General features: G+C 35.1%; 1 protein-coding gene across 4 annotated transcripts in view; it reads right to left on the bottom strand.

Annotated features, from left to right (window-relative positions):
- SNCAIP (synuclein alpha interacting protein) overlaps positions 1 to 13099 on the bottom strand; it is a 107347-nt gene that overhangs the window by 63629 nt on the left and 30619 nt on the right. The gene's annotated exons all lie outside the window — the stretch shown is intronic.

Here is a 13099-nt window from a genome sequence, read left to right as displayed (position 1 = left end):
TCCATCTTTCTTCCACTTGTAGTGATAAAATATGAAGGCCTGGGACTGCTAGAAGATGGACAGACTAGGGAGCAAAGAGGTAGAAATAACATTTATTCCTTTCCCATGGATTTTATCAATGAAGTTTTCTTCTGGTAGGCTGAGATTCACATTTCATTGCAGATTCATCTATTTTGCTATAAAGTAGGGATAGACATAATGTTGATCAAGGGGTTAATTGGAGGTCCATAAATCTTGGGGATGGGTAAATAGATTTCAGAAGGTCTATGAATATGGCTAGAAAAAATAATTACAATTTTATTTCCACTATTCTCTAACTCAAATTTAGGTGGGTTTTTTTCATTGAGTAATAGAAGCAACAAAATAATTTATGGTCTCTAGACCATAAATTCAATAAATCTCCCTATCTGTAATTATTGTATCCTTAAAAGGGGTGTTGCCTTGTTTGTTGTTGATTTGATGAATTACCAAAGAAACTCATATTTTCATATTCCATTTTCTCTATTTTTATAACTGTATTTGAGCATAATTGGTTTTCTCTGAAATAGAAGCTATATTTATGTATTTTATTTTATGCATTTAAATACTTTTTTGAGATGGTACCTACAGCTTAAATGCATAAAATAAAATAAAAACATATACTTAGCAGTGAATTATGGACTTCAGATTTAATCAAAGTCAAAATATACATGATCCCATCATTTTCTGAAAAACACAGTGTAATGATCATAGTATAAATGGCACTGGAATGTCAAGATTGCCTTCCAAATATACTGGGACTGTTATTTGATAAGCCATGATTACAACATTTAAACCAGTCTAATAATTACAGACTTCTCTTGGCAAAAACTTTTGATATTCTAATATTAGATACTAAAGCTAAATTCGCAAAATATTTTCTCTGAGGGGTTTCCAACATTGAAGATTTTTTTTTGTAAACTGCAATAGGAATAATAAAGAGTCAACTGAGAGTTTTGACAATGATTGTGCACTACTCTGAAATCTTCAATTCAGTTTAAAAGCAGTAATAATTCTTTATCAAAAGATAAGACTGTCATGACAGTTAATTGATAACTTTAATAATATCGTTTGTTTTATATGGAGAACTAGGTCTATTTATTTATGCCTTGCATTAGCTGAACTGAATGAGGTGTACTTGGAGTTAATATATAGTTCTAAAAATTGTGTTCTTTATAGTAATTTTGCAGGTAAGGCAGGGGGACTTAAACCCAAATCAAATAATGCACTCCATTCTCAACTTTCCCAATAATCCAAGTTGTGTCTGGGATGGATCTTTAGGAAAGGAAAAGACTAGAAACAAGCCTCTTTCTCTGCTCAAATAAAAGCTTGAAGCAATCACTCCAAGCCTTTTTAGCATTCCCTACAAATTGCCTTTTCATGTGTAAAAATATATTTCAGGTAATTATTTGAGGAAGAGATGAAATATTTAGGACTCCATGAGCTGACCATGGACCTTGTGAGCAGAAAGTGGTGATTTTTCCCCCCATCATAGCCTATGAAGTACTCTGAGGATACAAAATGTTTTAAGATGGAAAAAGCCAGTTATGATTTTTAGGATTTTAGGATTAAATTAAATTGAGTTCACAAAAACATATAGGCAGAAAACCACCATACTTCATAGATTTTCAAAAATCGATGAAGTAGTTTTGTGGCTATATGTGTTTGTGAACTCAATCAATCAATTTATAATGAATGATTGTCCTTTTCCTGATAGACAATAAAGAATTATTGTCCCTTGCCTATTGTCCTTTGCTTCACATGGCATCTGCATTTGTCAGTGACAGAGACAAATGTGTCTTAAAATATCGGATCCATTAAAGCCAATAGAAATATATATTGTAGTTTTGGACGGAAGCCTTGCTGTATCCAGTAAGAACATATCATCTGCTTTTTAATTTGAGAGGCCTTCATATAATTATATATTACAGGTGAAGGAGTCTTTCTCCTCTTTTATATATAAATAAAATTGTTCTAAAAAAGGCTCTAAACTAGGAAAAGCCCTTCAATTAGGTAAAGTACAGTTGAGCAGCAATCTAGATTTGGAAAGGAAAAGGTGATTTAAAGCCAACAAGGGCAGACATGTTCCCTCTGTTTGTATCTCCTTAAATCAAAGCATAGGAAAAAGCAACTTCTTTAGGAATTGCTGATGAGGCAACATGTTACCTCTGCATACTCCAAATTATTTTTTTCTTTTCGAATTCTGATTATGGCACAGCCCTCATCTACTGTAAATAAATTGCTCTTATCCAATCAACACCAATATGAAAAGGCAACAAATAACTTATTCTGGCTTAAACTAGAGTACCTAAACATACAATACAATTTTTTCCCAACTTGGTATTTTCTAGTTGCACTGGAAAAAAGGCTATGTTGGGAATTCTCAGAATTATAGTCTCAGTGTACTTAGAGGCACTACTCAGGGAAGATTGGGATAGCTTGTTTTATTTTGATCTTTAATGTGATTAACGTCTCAAACAAATCTTAATTTCCAGCAGGAAAAAAAATATATAAAAGCTGTGTAGAAGGAAACATAATTTGTTCCTCTCTTATATATTCATTTGGCTTGGAAAGGGACTGAAAATAAAGGGTTTGCTTCTGTACTGTAAAGCCCTCTGGAACAAAAAGGACATAAAACTCAGTGTGATCTGCAGATAGATACTCCCACTGTAAGAGGATGAGGCAAGAATTATATGCATTAAGTGGAATGAAAACCGGGAAGATTTTCATTTCAAAATTTTAAACTCACCTGAGATTATGAACAATTATGCAAATTCAGTTAAAAAATGAGACAGATTCCCAGATACATGAATGTTAAATATATTCAAAGCTTTGAGGAAGGGTTTGTTATGTGAGTTCAGCAATAAGATCTAGAGGTTGGTTTGACCATTATGACATTAAGTTACTAATCTGAGATATAAAGATATTGCACAAATATCTACTTTCAGTTTACTTGGGGTGGGGAAGGGAATATATATTCCTTCTGAAGACTTAAAACAGGCCTCTATGAAACAGTGGCAATTTCTATCTTCTGCATTAAAAAAAACACCAGCCCTTATCATATCAAAACAGCTTGTTTGTTTTTCCTAATAAATCAGATTCATATGGTGACATGGGAAGTTCATTTTGGAACTCTTTAGGTGTCCCAGATGGAAGAAATTGTGGTTGTCTGGTCAGGTAGGCAGGCTGTCCAAACTGGCTACCAGTTTCAGTTTCACCTGAAGCCAGGCAAGATGTGTGACAATAATCTGAAATGCTGAAATTAATGCTAGCTGGTGAGACCTTAATATTGGGGGAGGCTATAATTGCCTCAATTCTTTAGAAGCAGTGACATGTGATTCTGCTGAGTATCAACCAATTCGTTCACTGAGTAAAATTAGAAAGCTTTATGCTTGCTACCTAAAACAGACATTGCAAGAATGAATGAAGAAGGGAGAATGAGCAAGTGAGTTTTAAATATATGAAGTCATTGAGCGCACAATCCCTAAGATACATTTAACCTGCAAGAGGAGAGAACAACTACTCATTAGGCTGTTATGAGCAATGCCTCCTTGGGCAGCCATTATGTGATGGCTTTACCAGCTGCCTTGGTGAAGGTGGAGCAACAAATCCCTGCCCAATGCTGGTCTATGTTGTGAGGTAAAGGAGAAAATTGTAGTACCATGGCCTCTGGTCCCTATGCAGAAGAAGGTTGCTGATCCCAGGTTGAGATGCTTAAAGAGCTCTTCATTGTTTCTAAAACCTTTCCATTCCAAAGGCATAAAAATACATTTTTAAGCTCTACAACTCTTTGTTGCCAGACCTTTTAGTTCAGTTTCTTTATAGTTTCTCAGATGGGTTATAAGTTATAAGTCATGGACAAACAGGACAAATTAAATTTATGAGCAGCATTTCAAGCACCTAAATGTGTATCAGCCCTAAGATTAAAAACTGGTTCTTTGAAGAATATGATTGTTAATATTTAATTACTAGTTAAAATGCCATTATTCCCCCATAGGGTTACTTCCTTTTACTGTATCCTGTTGGACCAATTTCAGTTCTCATACAGCATTTTCAAGTAATGTTTATAGAAGTCTCATTATGTGCCTTCCTTCAGATGTTCTGCAATTTTTAGAATATATCTAGGCCAGTAAAATCATCAGAGAAAGGCTTTTAAGCATGGCAGTTTGATCTCAAAGCACACTAGAGATTGAACAGGAAGCCCTATATGGCAACTGGTTAGTTGGGTTATGTCACTTACTTCCAACAAATATTATTCTCTGGGGCCAGGTTTGACATCCTTTCCTGTGTATGGGGTTAATAAAGTCCCTAACAGCCTGCTAAACTTGCTCTTGCAGCTTTACTGCAGTTGAATCCACCATTCATATATTATTATATTTTTCCTTTTATAATGACAGCTGAAGAAACCTAAATTTTCTTTTGTTATTTCATCTCCCAGGTTGGTCTATTTAATTTTATACTAATTTCCTATTATCAGAAAGAAGAAAGAATTTTTTTGCTCCACACAGTGTTGCAAAATGTTATGTTGCGTGGCATCTGTCAATATTTTCAAAGAAATGATTTGAATTTTACTAATATGTGCCTATTGGTGTAACTTTTGGATTTCTGTTATTTAAAGATTATTTTACCTTTGGGGAAAGTTGGTTGCTTTTAATCTTTTATTGAAATAGATTCTTTTAGCATTTATTTAAAATATACACTTTTTTCACCTAGCATTTTTTTCTTTAAGAGTAGGGCTAGGGTTTTTGGATCAACTGAATATTGATCCATTGGATGGTTCTTTCTTTCTCTAATTCTAGGACCAAGAGCCATCCAATAAAGTGGATTGAAAGGAGTCTTAAATCAGATGAGAAAAAGCATTTCATTATCCACTACATAATTAGCTGTGGAATTACTACAAGATGTAATAATAACTGCTATCCTGCTAAGTTTTTTTTAAAAAAAAGGGTTGTGTACATTGTTGGATGACAGGTCTATCAAGGGCTAGTCATGCAGGATGCATCCAAATATGAGCTACAATGGAACCAAGAGAGATGATTATGTCTCCACCTCTTTTTTGAAAACACCCCAGAGATATTTGGTGGGCCTCTGTGAAAACAAAATGCTAGACTATGACTGGCTTTGTCCTGATGGCTTGTGGCTATGTTTTTATGTTCCTATTTTCTATGCTATTTTTTCTACTGAAGCTTATAATATATAAATCTGCTAGTAGAATTTATTCAAAATAAGCTGCTTTATTTAAACATATTCATATTTCTCAGACTTAAACCATTCAAATTTATCAAGGAGCTCACTATTCAAGAAGCATATTTTTTCTTAACAAAATTTGGGCAATTAATTAACTCTGGTCTAAGGTCAAATGCTTTTCAGTGTAAAGCTACTACTTGGCCACAAATTAAATGAAAATGGTACATTTAAAAATCCAAATCTTCCAACCATCATTGAAGAAAATTTTGATCTGCACTTTTTAGAATCTGTTTTGGTTTTTTTGGGTCAAAATCTATGTTGTCTTAAAAGTCTATTTGTTCAAATTTTACATTTGCATTCCTTATATTCACGCTTTATGGAAAACATTTCAAAAACAAAACTGAGAAACGTAGGGTTTTTTTTGGTACAACCCTTTGCTAGAAAGATGGTCTATTAACAGTATCATGCTATAAATTCACATATCCAAACAAAGTGACAATCTGACATATCAAGACACTACTTTGACAGTAATAAGCTAGATAAGGGATTGTATTATAGTCTCAGGAGCACTGATTATTTCTACCTGCTAGAACTTCTGTTGCTCATTTTTCCTCTGTCTAAATGAACTAAAATAACATTGTTTCTATTAGATGTCATGTACATAGTCTGGCTTTTCTCTCATTGACTGAGCATCTTTGTAGCACCAGCTTTTCTTTTTCCCCTTTCATTTTTCCTCTTCTTGTTAACACAGTGTGCCAAGAAAAACAAATGTTACAGGATAAATTATGTGTTCAGTCATCTTACATAAAATTTAAATGGGAGGGTTAGATGCATTTTCAAAGCCCATACATGAATTAGAAGCAACACTTTTTTTCTAAGAAAAACAAAAGACTAGCAGCTGGGCCACTGAGTAAAACAATGTGATTGATTTCAGTAGAAGGGTGAATTCTGGGACTGAGATTACCTTATCCCTTATCATGTTTATTCAGAAGTCTCCCTAAGTTCAAAAGTTCATAGCTGCCTATAGAGACCTGGTACATTTGAAGCAAGCCAGAATAAAAGCATTGTTTAAAACTAGCGCTATCAAAATGTATTGTACAATTAATAACTGATCACACTCCATTATATGAATGTGGAGGTCACTGAGAATGACAGATAATCAGAAACTTTCAGTAAAGTCTGCAATTTGATCACCACATTTTAACATTCATTCAGAGAAAAGTTATATGGCCTGCTTGCAGTTTGCGGGTCTTTTTATACATAACAAGGGCCTTTTCCTTTAAAGACTAAGCAGATTACTTTCTACAGATTTACATGTCTGTCCAGGCATAAAGCCCACAAGGCTCTATTTCTTTAAATAGTTGCATCACCATACTGCAAAACCAAATTGGATCCAACCAATTTCATTAAAAAGACATAATGGGAAAAATCAGAACATTAAATGTATTTTTAAAAAAACCTGGATGAAAACAATGCACGCAAAGTACATTTCAAATGTATCATCGTAGATTTCAGAGTTTGTAAATTCCAAAATGAACATGGAGATTCTCAGTCACCCAGGTTATGGTTGTCTCTTTCTTTCATGGTTGCAAAAAGTTCAGTTGCCTCTTGAAATAGCACCTTTGGGATAAATTCCAAAATGTTCACTGTAACAGCCCCCAAACAGGGTTTGAAAAGCACTGCTACATCACATTCCATGAAAGCTAGCGAAATAAGCTAATTTGCTCCATTTGTACTAGACTTTCTTTTGGGGTTTCACATGACCAAATTCTCATAAGGGGATTCACACATACACATACACTGTTTATGAAAGCAAACCAATCAATGTTAAAAACTGCAGTAGAAAAACAACTTGGCAGAATAAAAACTTTCCCACAAAGGGTTAAGTAAAACAAGTGTACCTTTAGACTCTGTATAAAATCAGCCAAGGAGGAGTTCCTCAATACCCAAAGTTCTTCAGTGGGAAAAGATATTTAACAGCAACAGAATCAAAAGGGTACAAGCTGTATTCCAGAGTTTGATCAGAGACGAATCATGACTGAAAGAGTCATGAGTCAGTGCAAAATAACAGGAATCAGGAACTTCTCAAAGAGTGGTTAGGAAACCAATTGAAATTTGTCCTCTGGCAAAAGGTCAACCTTTAAAAGCTGCTCTTTGTTGATAATAGTGGTGGTTCAGAGAATATAAGTAAAATATATTAACGATCCCCAAAGGGAACACGGACTATGACAGGTATTATTAAACATCTTGGCAGGATAAAATAATGCTATTGAAACAAAGAATAAGATTATATGCAAAAGGAATTGACTAACCTGATATTGCCCGCAAAGCAATAATAAAAATGCATCGGTAGATTACATTAAATCACAGTTTTTGATTTGCTGAGGAAATCAGAATCTGTGATATCAATTTTGTGAATATATGCCTGAGGGCAATCAGAAATACCTAGGGTATAGAAAAAGAATTCTGTGAGCCAACTGTGAATGAAGAATTGATAATCACTTAAAACCAAACCAACCACAGGTTCTATATCTGATGTATTAATTCAGGGAATATATTCAAGAAGGGATATAAAAGTGAAACTCAAAAAATTAGAATATCTTGCAAAAGTTCATTTATTTCAGTAATACAACTTAAAAGGTGAAACTAATATATGAGATAAGACTCATTACATGCAAAGCAAGATACGGTAGTCCAAGCCGTAATTTGTCATAATTGTGATGATTATAGCGTACAGCTCATGAAAACCCCAAATCCACCATCTCAGAAAATTAGAATATTACATGCAATCAATAAAACAAGGATTGTACATAGAACAATATCGGACCTCTGAAAAGTATAAGTATGGATATGTTCTCAGTACTTGGTTTGGGCCCCTTTTGCAGCAATTACTGCCTCAATGCGGCGTAGCATGGAAGCTATCAGCCAGTGGCATTGCTGGGGTGTTATGGAAGACCAGGATGCTTCAATAGCGGCCTTCAGCTCTTCTGCATTGTTCAGTCTCATGTCTCTCATCTTTCTCTTGGCAATGCCCCATAGATTCTCTATGGGGTTCAAGTCAGGCGAGTTTGCTGGCCAATCAAGCACAGTAATCCTACAGTCATTGAACCAGGTTTTGGTGCTTTTGGCAGTGTGGGCAGCTGGAAAATGAAGTCAGCATCCCCATAAATCTCGTCTGCAGAAGGAAGCATGAAGTGCTCCAAAATCTCCTGGTAGACGGCTGCATTGACCCTGGTCTTAATGAAGCACAGTGATACAAAGTGCTGTTGCTCAGCGGTCCAAGGTCCTCTTTTCTGATGAGAGCAACTTTTGCCAAAAGCACCAAAAACTGATTCAATGACCGTGGGATTACTGTGCTTGATTGGCCTCTCCATTCTTCCTCCATACTCTGGGTCCTTGGTTTCCAAATGAGATGCAAAAGTTGCTCAGAAAATTATTGGGCAGAAAATTGGGCATTGCCAAGAGAAAGATGAGAGACATGAGACTGAATAATGCAGAAGAGCTGAAGGCCGCTATTGAAGCATCCTGGTCTTCCATAACACCTCAGCAATGCCACAGGCTGATATCTTCCATGCCATGCCGCATTGAGGCAGTAATTGCTGCAAAAGGGGCCCAAACCAAGTACTGAGTACATATGCATGCTTATACTATTCAGAGGTCCGATATTGTTCTATGTACAATCCTTGTTTTATTGATTGCATGTAATATTCTAATTTTCTGAGATGGTGGATTTGGGGTTTTCATGAGCTGTACGCCATAATCATCACAATTATGACAAATCACGGCTTGAACTATCTTGCTTTGCATGTAATGAGTCTTATCTCATATATTAGTTTCACCTTTTAAGTTGCATTACTGAAATAAATGAACTTTTGCATGATATTCTAATTTTTTGAGTTTCACCTGTATTTCTTGAAATGAAAAGGTGCTATGCAAAACTGTTCTTCAAAGAAATTTAAAACCTAGTAAAAAAACATGGATTCAATTAATGTACCTCAAATCCTCCTTGTGGTACAAACTGTGGAACGATGCTGACAAATCATATACAAACTGTTAAATGCACATTCCACACATTTATCATTAAGAATGTTTTTACTGACCATCAAGTTCAGCTATGCTATTTTAAAAATCTGGTCAGGGATTTTAACATTTATCAGTCAGAGTTTTTATTGCAATTAAGACATACCAAAAAGAAGGGACTGCAATATGCCCCCTTTTCTTGTATTAAACAAAGATAAACTACATTTAGATATGCAGATCTCTTCTGTATTGTAAAAATGGAAAGGGCATTAATACAGATTTCTGGAACCTTTGCATATTAAAGACATTTTAGTTTTCATGTAAAAACAAAAATATTCAATTTTGGAATCTAGCTTTATTTTGATGGAACACAACTTGAAATGTTTTGACGGGCTTGAATTTGTTGAAACAGTAACTTGACACATTTCAAGTGTTTTTGCCACTGAAAACTAAGGAAGTTTGGGATCAGCTTCTGGTCTATTGTTTTTCACTCCAGTGCCCTAATAGTATGTGGACATGAAGCTTATGTTGAGTGATATCAAACTCCAGAAAATTTGGGTGAGGCGATGATTTATAAAACATTAAAATACATCCCCATATAAACAGAGTACAAAGCTATATTCTGCTAAGATTCTTCTATTTTTTTTAAAGTCTTCCATCCCTTCTCAACAGAGAAAACATAATATGTTTTCAGTTTAAATAAAGTTTCTGGAACATGTAGCCCTCAAATAAAAGTCAGGGAGCAGCTAGTTTCTTTAACAATTTTTATTTTTGCGCTAAAACAAAGATCTCCTTGAACAATTTTTCCATGTTGGCATTCCACTTACTTAGATCAAGTAAGTTTTAATATGTTTAATATTTTTAAGACATCATTTTTTTCCCTTTGCAATCAAGCTGCTTGGTATAAACTCAACAAAAAAGCAGTAGTATACTTTTATTAAGGAATGTGATGACTCAGTGGATTTTATTAAGGAATGCTGAGCTTGTTGATCAGGTCAGCAGTTTGAATCCCTAGCACCACATAACAGAGTGAGCTCCCATTACTTGTCCCAGCTTCTGTTAACCTAGCAGCTCAAAAGCATGTAAACATGCAAGTAGAAAAATGGGAACTACCTTTGTTGAGAAGGTAACAGTGTTGTGTGCCTTTGGCATTTAGTCATTCTGGCCACGTGACCAAGGAGACGTCTTTGGATAGCGCTGGCTCTTCAACTTTGAAATGGAGAGGAGCACCGCTCCATAGAGTCGGAAACGACTAGCACATATGTGCAAGGGGAACCATTACCTTTATCTATACTTTTATTTTTTGCTTACATGTTGTGATTGCTCTGGCTTATCACTGATTCAAGTCAAGAACTCCTGTTATGGTTTGTTCTGAATCTTCTGACTTAGAAACTGAAGAGGCAGACGAGAAAAATTTTGACAGCCTTAGCAGCTATCAGTTGGGGCATCATTAAGGTAATGAAAGGCCATATTCTAGCATAGCACCTGCTCTGAGAACATTCTGCAGCTATAAAGGGCAATCAGCACATCTTCATAAGGGGAGAGGGAAGCAGCCTCCAGGCTCTTGCCTTTCCATTGAAAACAACTCTCTGCACCTGCATATCCTGTTATTCTTGCTCTTTGCCCTGCACTCAGTCCCTGGGCTTGATATTGAGATCAAGTCAGGAAATTCTCTGGTGCTAAAACCCAGGATGGTTATGGACAAAGTTTGTCTATCCATGTGTGTCTTTCTCCTGCTAAGTGATCACTGATGTTTTAAGTTTCAAGGCAAGTCTCATGTTCTCCAGCTAATTAACCTCAGTTGCTCTCAGTAAGTTTATTGCATGGCAATAAAGCTTTTTACACTAATATTGGCTTGTTTTCTGTTTTGCATCAGCTGGCACAAGTTTAAAACATTAAGCTCCCCCTCCAGGCCATGCATCCTCCTTCCAAACCATGCTGTTCTGAAATAATTCAATGGGTCCTTGGTGCTGTCTGAACTGTACAAATTCTCTTCTATTGAAATGATTCAGTGGGTTTCAAGAAGTAAAAGATCCAAGCTAGAAGTAGTTTCAAGAATCATCTGGCCCAGAATACTCTATCTGGAGTTTTTCAAAGCATATTCAGTTGAGAGAATTTACTTCCAGAAACCATTCCACCTCTCTCCTCTCCTCTCACTCCTCTCCTCTCACAGTGACAAAGCCTAAAGCAGAGCCATCATACTTCAGAAAGGAGACGGAATTTTGCAGTCGCTGATTGCAAATGCAATACAGCCCAGTGATTTTGCAGCTCACCTGTAATTTTCTAATAGGGAAGCTTGCTAAAAATAGAAATAACTTAGCTAGCAGGTTGTTGACATGAAGCGTATTACTACCTGACAAATATGCAACTATAAACTATCATTTCTTTTGTCTGACTATGCACTTAACAGCACATGATTGGTTCTTGCCAGTATACTGATTAGGCTAGAAACAATGTTAAAAAAACAAAAACAAAAAAGCCCTAGTCCAATCACAAATCACCAGCTTAAGCACAACGCTTAGAACAACTGGATTTTTTAAGGAAAACTATTCAAAATAGTGGGTTTTTTTATTTCAAAACAAAGCTTTTAAAATATGCAATTTGTTTTATACTTTGAATATGTGAAATAGTCACAATGAGGTTAAAAAAATTACATTTCCCTAGTGTTGCTAGGAAATCATCTATGAAGCATTGCAATTAACTCATACATTATAAATTACAGGTTCATTGATTCCAGTTACCAAAGAACTAGACTAGCTGATTTAACAATCTTATAATGCATACCCTCAGCATGAGTTTCTTTATATATTCTCATGACCAGAATCCAGTCATATATTGAATCTCTATCAGCCATTTCTAATGTATTTGAAAAGTCTATTGTCCATTTTTTAAATGTGTTTCTGAAACGGATTCATCATTATATATTATATTAAATGTAACAATCTCACCAGCCAATTCAGCCTTACCAGAATGAACTACGATAGTTTAATGGCTCTCTTGCTGCATTGCCAGTCGAGGCTCTAATACTAGGTGCCAGAAATTGGTACTCTTGGAGAATCATGCAATCAGTATTCACCCTCATAACATTTACTTTTATTGTTACATCTTTGAAATTTGGCACCTTACTTAACTTGATGCTCTGGACAACCTCCTTGATTAAATCTGTCTAACATTTTCTTGACAATATTGTTCTCTGTATCTCAGCATTCAAGCAATTCTGCTTTGGTCATTATACAAAGAGTAAAAATCACATCCAGGATAGAATAGTATGAAACATGCTTAGTATGTACATAAAGTTATAGAAATCTGCTTTTACCTTCTCTTTGTGCAGACTGCATTTCATTTCTTATTCCTTCTATAAAATAATGAATAAATATTGTAGCATTATGTCAGGCTTTGCATTTTTGCCAAGAACCATGTTTTCCTAGTACAAATGAAGGCAGATCACAGATGTCCAGCTGTTAAATTCATCATACTACAGGGAGTGAAAACTCTACACCATAAATTATTAAAACAAATAGTTATAACGACATTTATTTTCTCTTCCATATTTATGGTTACACTGTTATTTCCTAAAATTTTAGAAGAGATTGAATATCAAGAAGCACTATTTCTAACTCTTTATTATATGTCCATGCTTGTATTAGAATTGCACAAGATTAACATAAAATCCATATATCTATTATATACCATGGTACTTTTTAACAGGATCAGATTATGAATCTAAAATATATCTCTTTACCCTTCACAGATTAAAAGAAATCCTTGGACATATCAAGGAAATCAAGATTTTGTCAATAATAGCATCTGGGTAGATTATCTATTAGTCTGCAATCCACTGCACAGCATCTCTAATTTTTCCATGTGTGAGTTT

The sequence above is a fragment of the Thamnophis sirtalis genome, unplaced genomic scaffold, assembly GCF_051295495.1.
Source record: "Thamnophis sirtalis isolate CommonGarterSnake01/CBP01778 unplaced genomic scaffold, rThaSir2_p1.2 scaffold_5, whole genome shotgun sequence".
NCBI classification, from domain to species: domain Eukaryota; kingdom Metazoa; phylum Chordata; class Lepidosauria; order Squamata; family Natricidae; genus Thamnophis; species Thamnophis sirtalis.
Note: the sequence above shows the minus strand (reverse complement) of the source record. Positions and strands in the feature narration are given on the sequence as shown.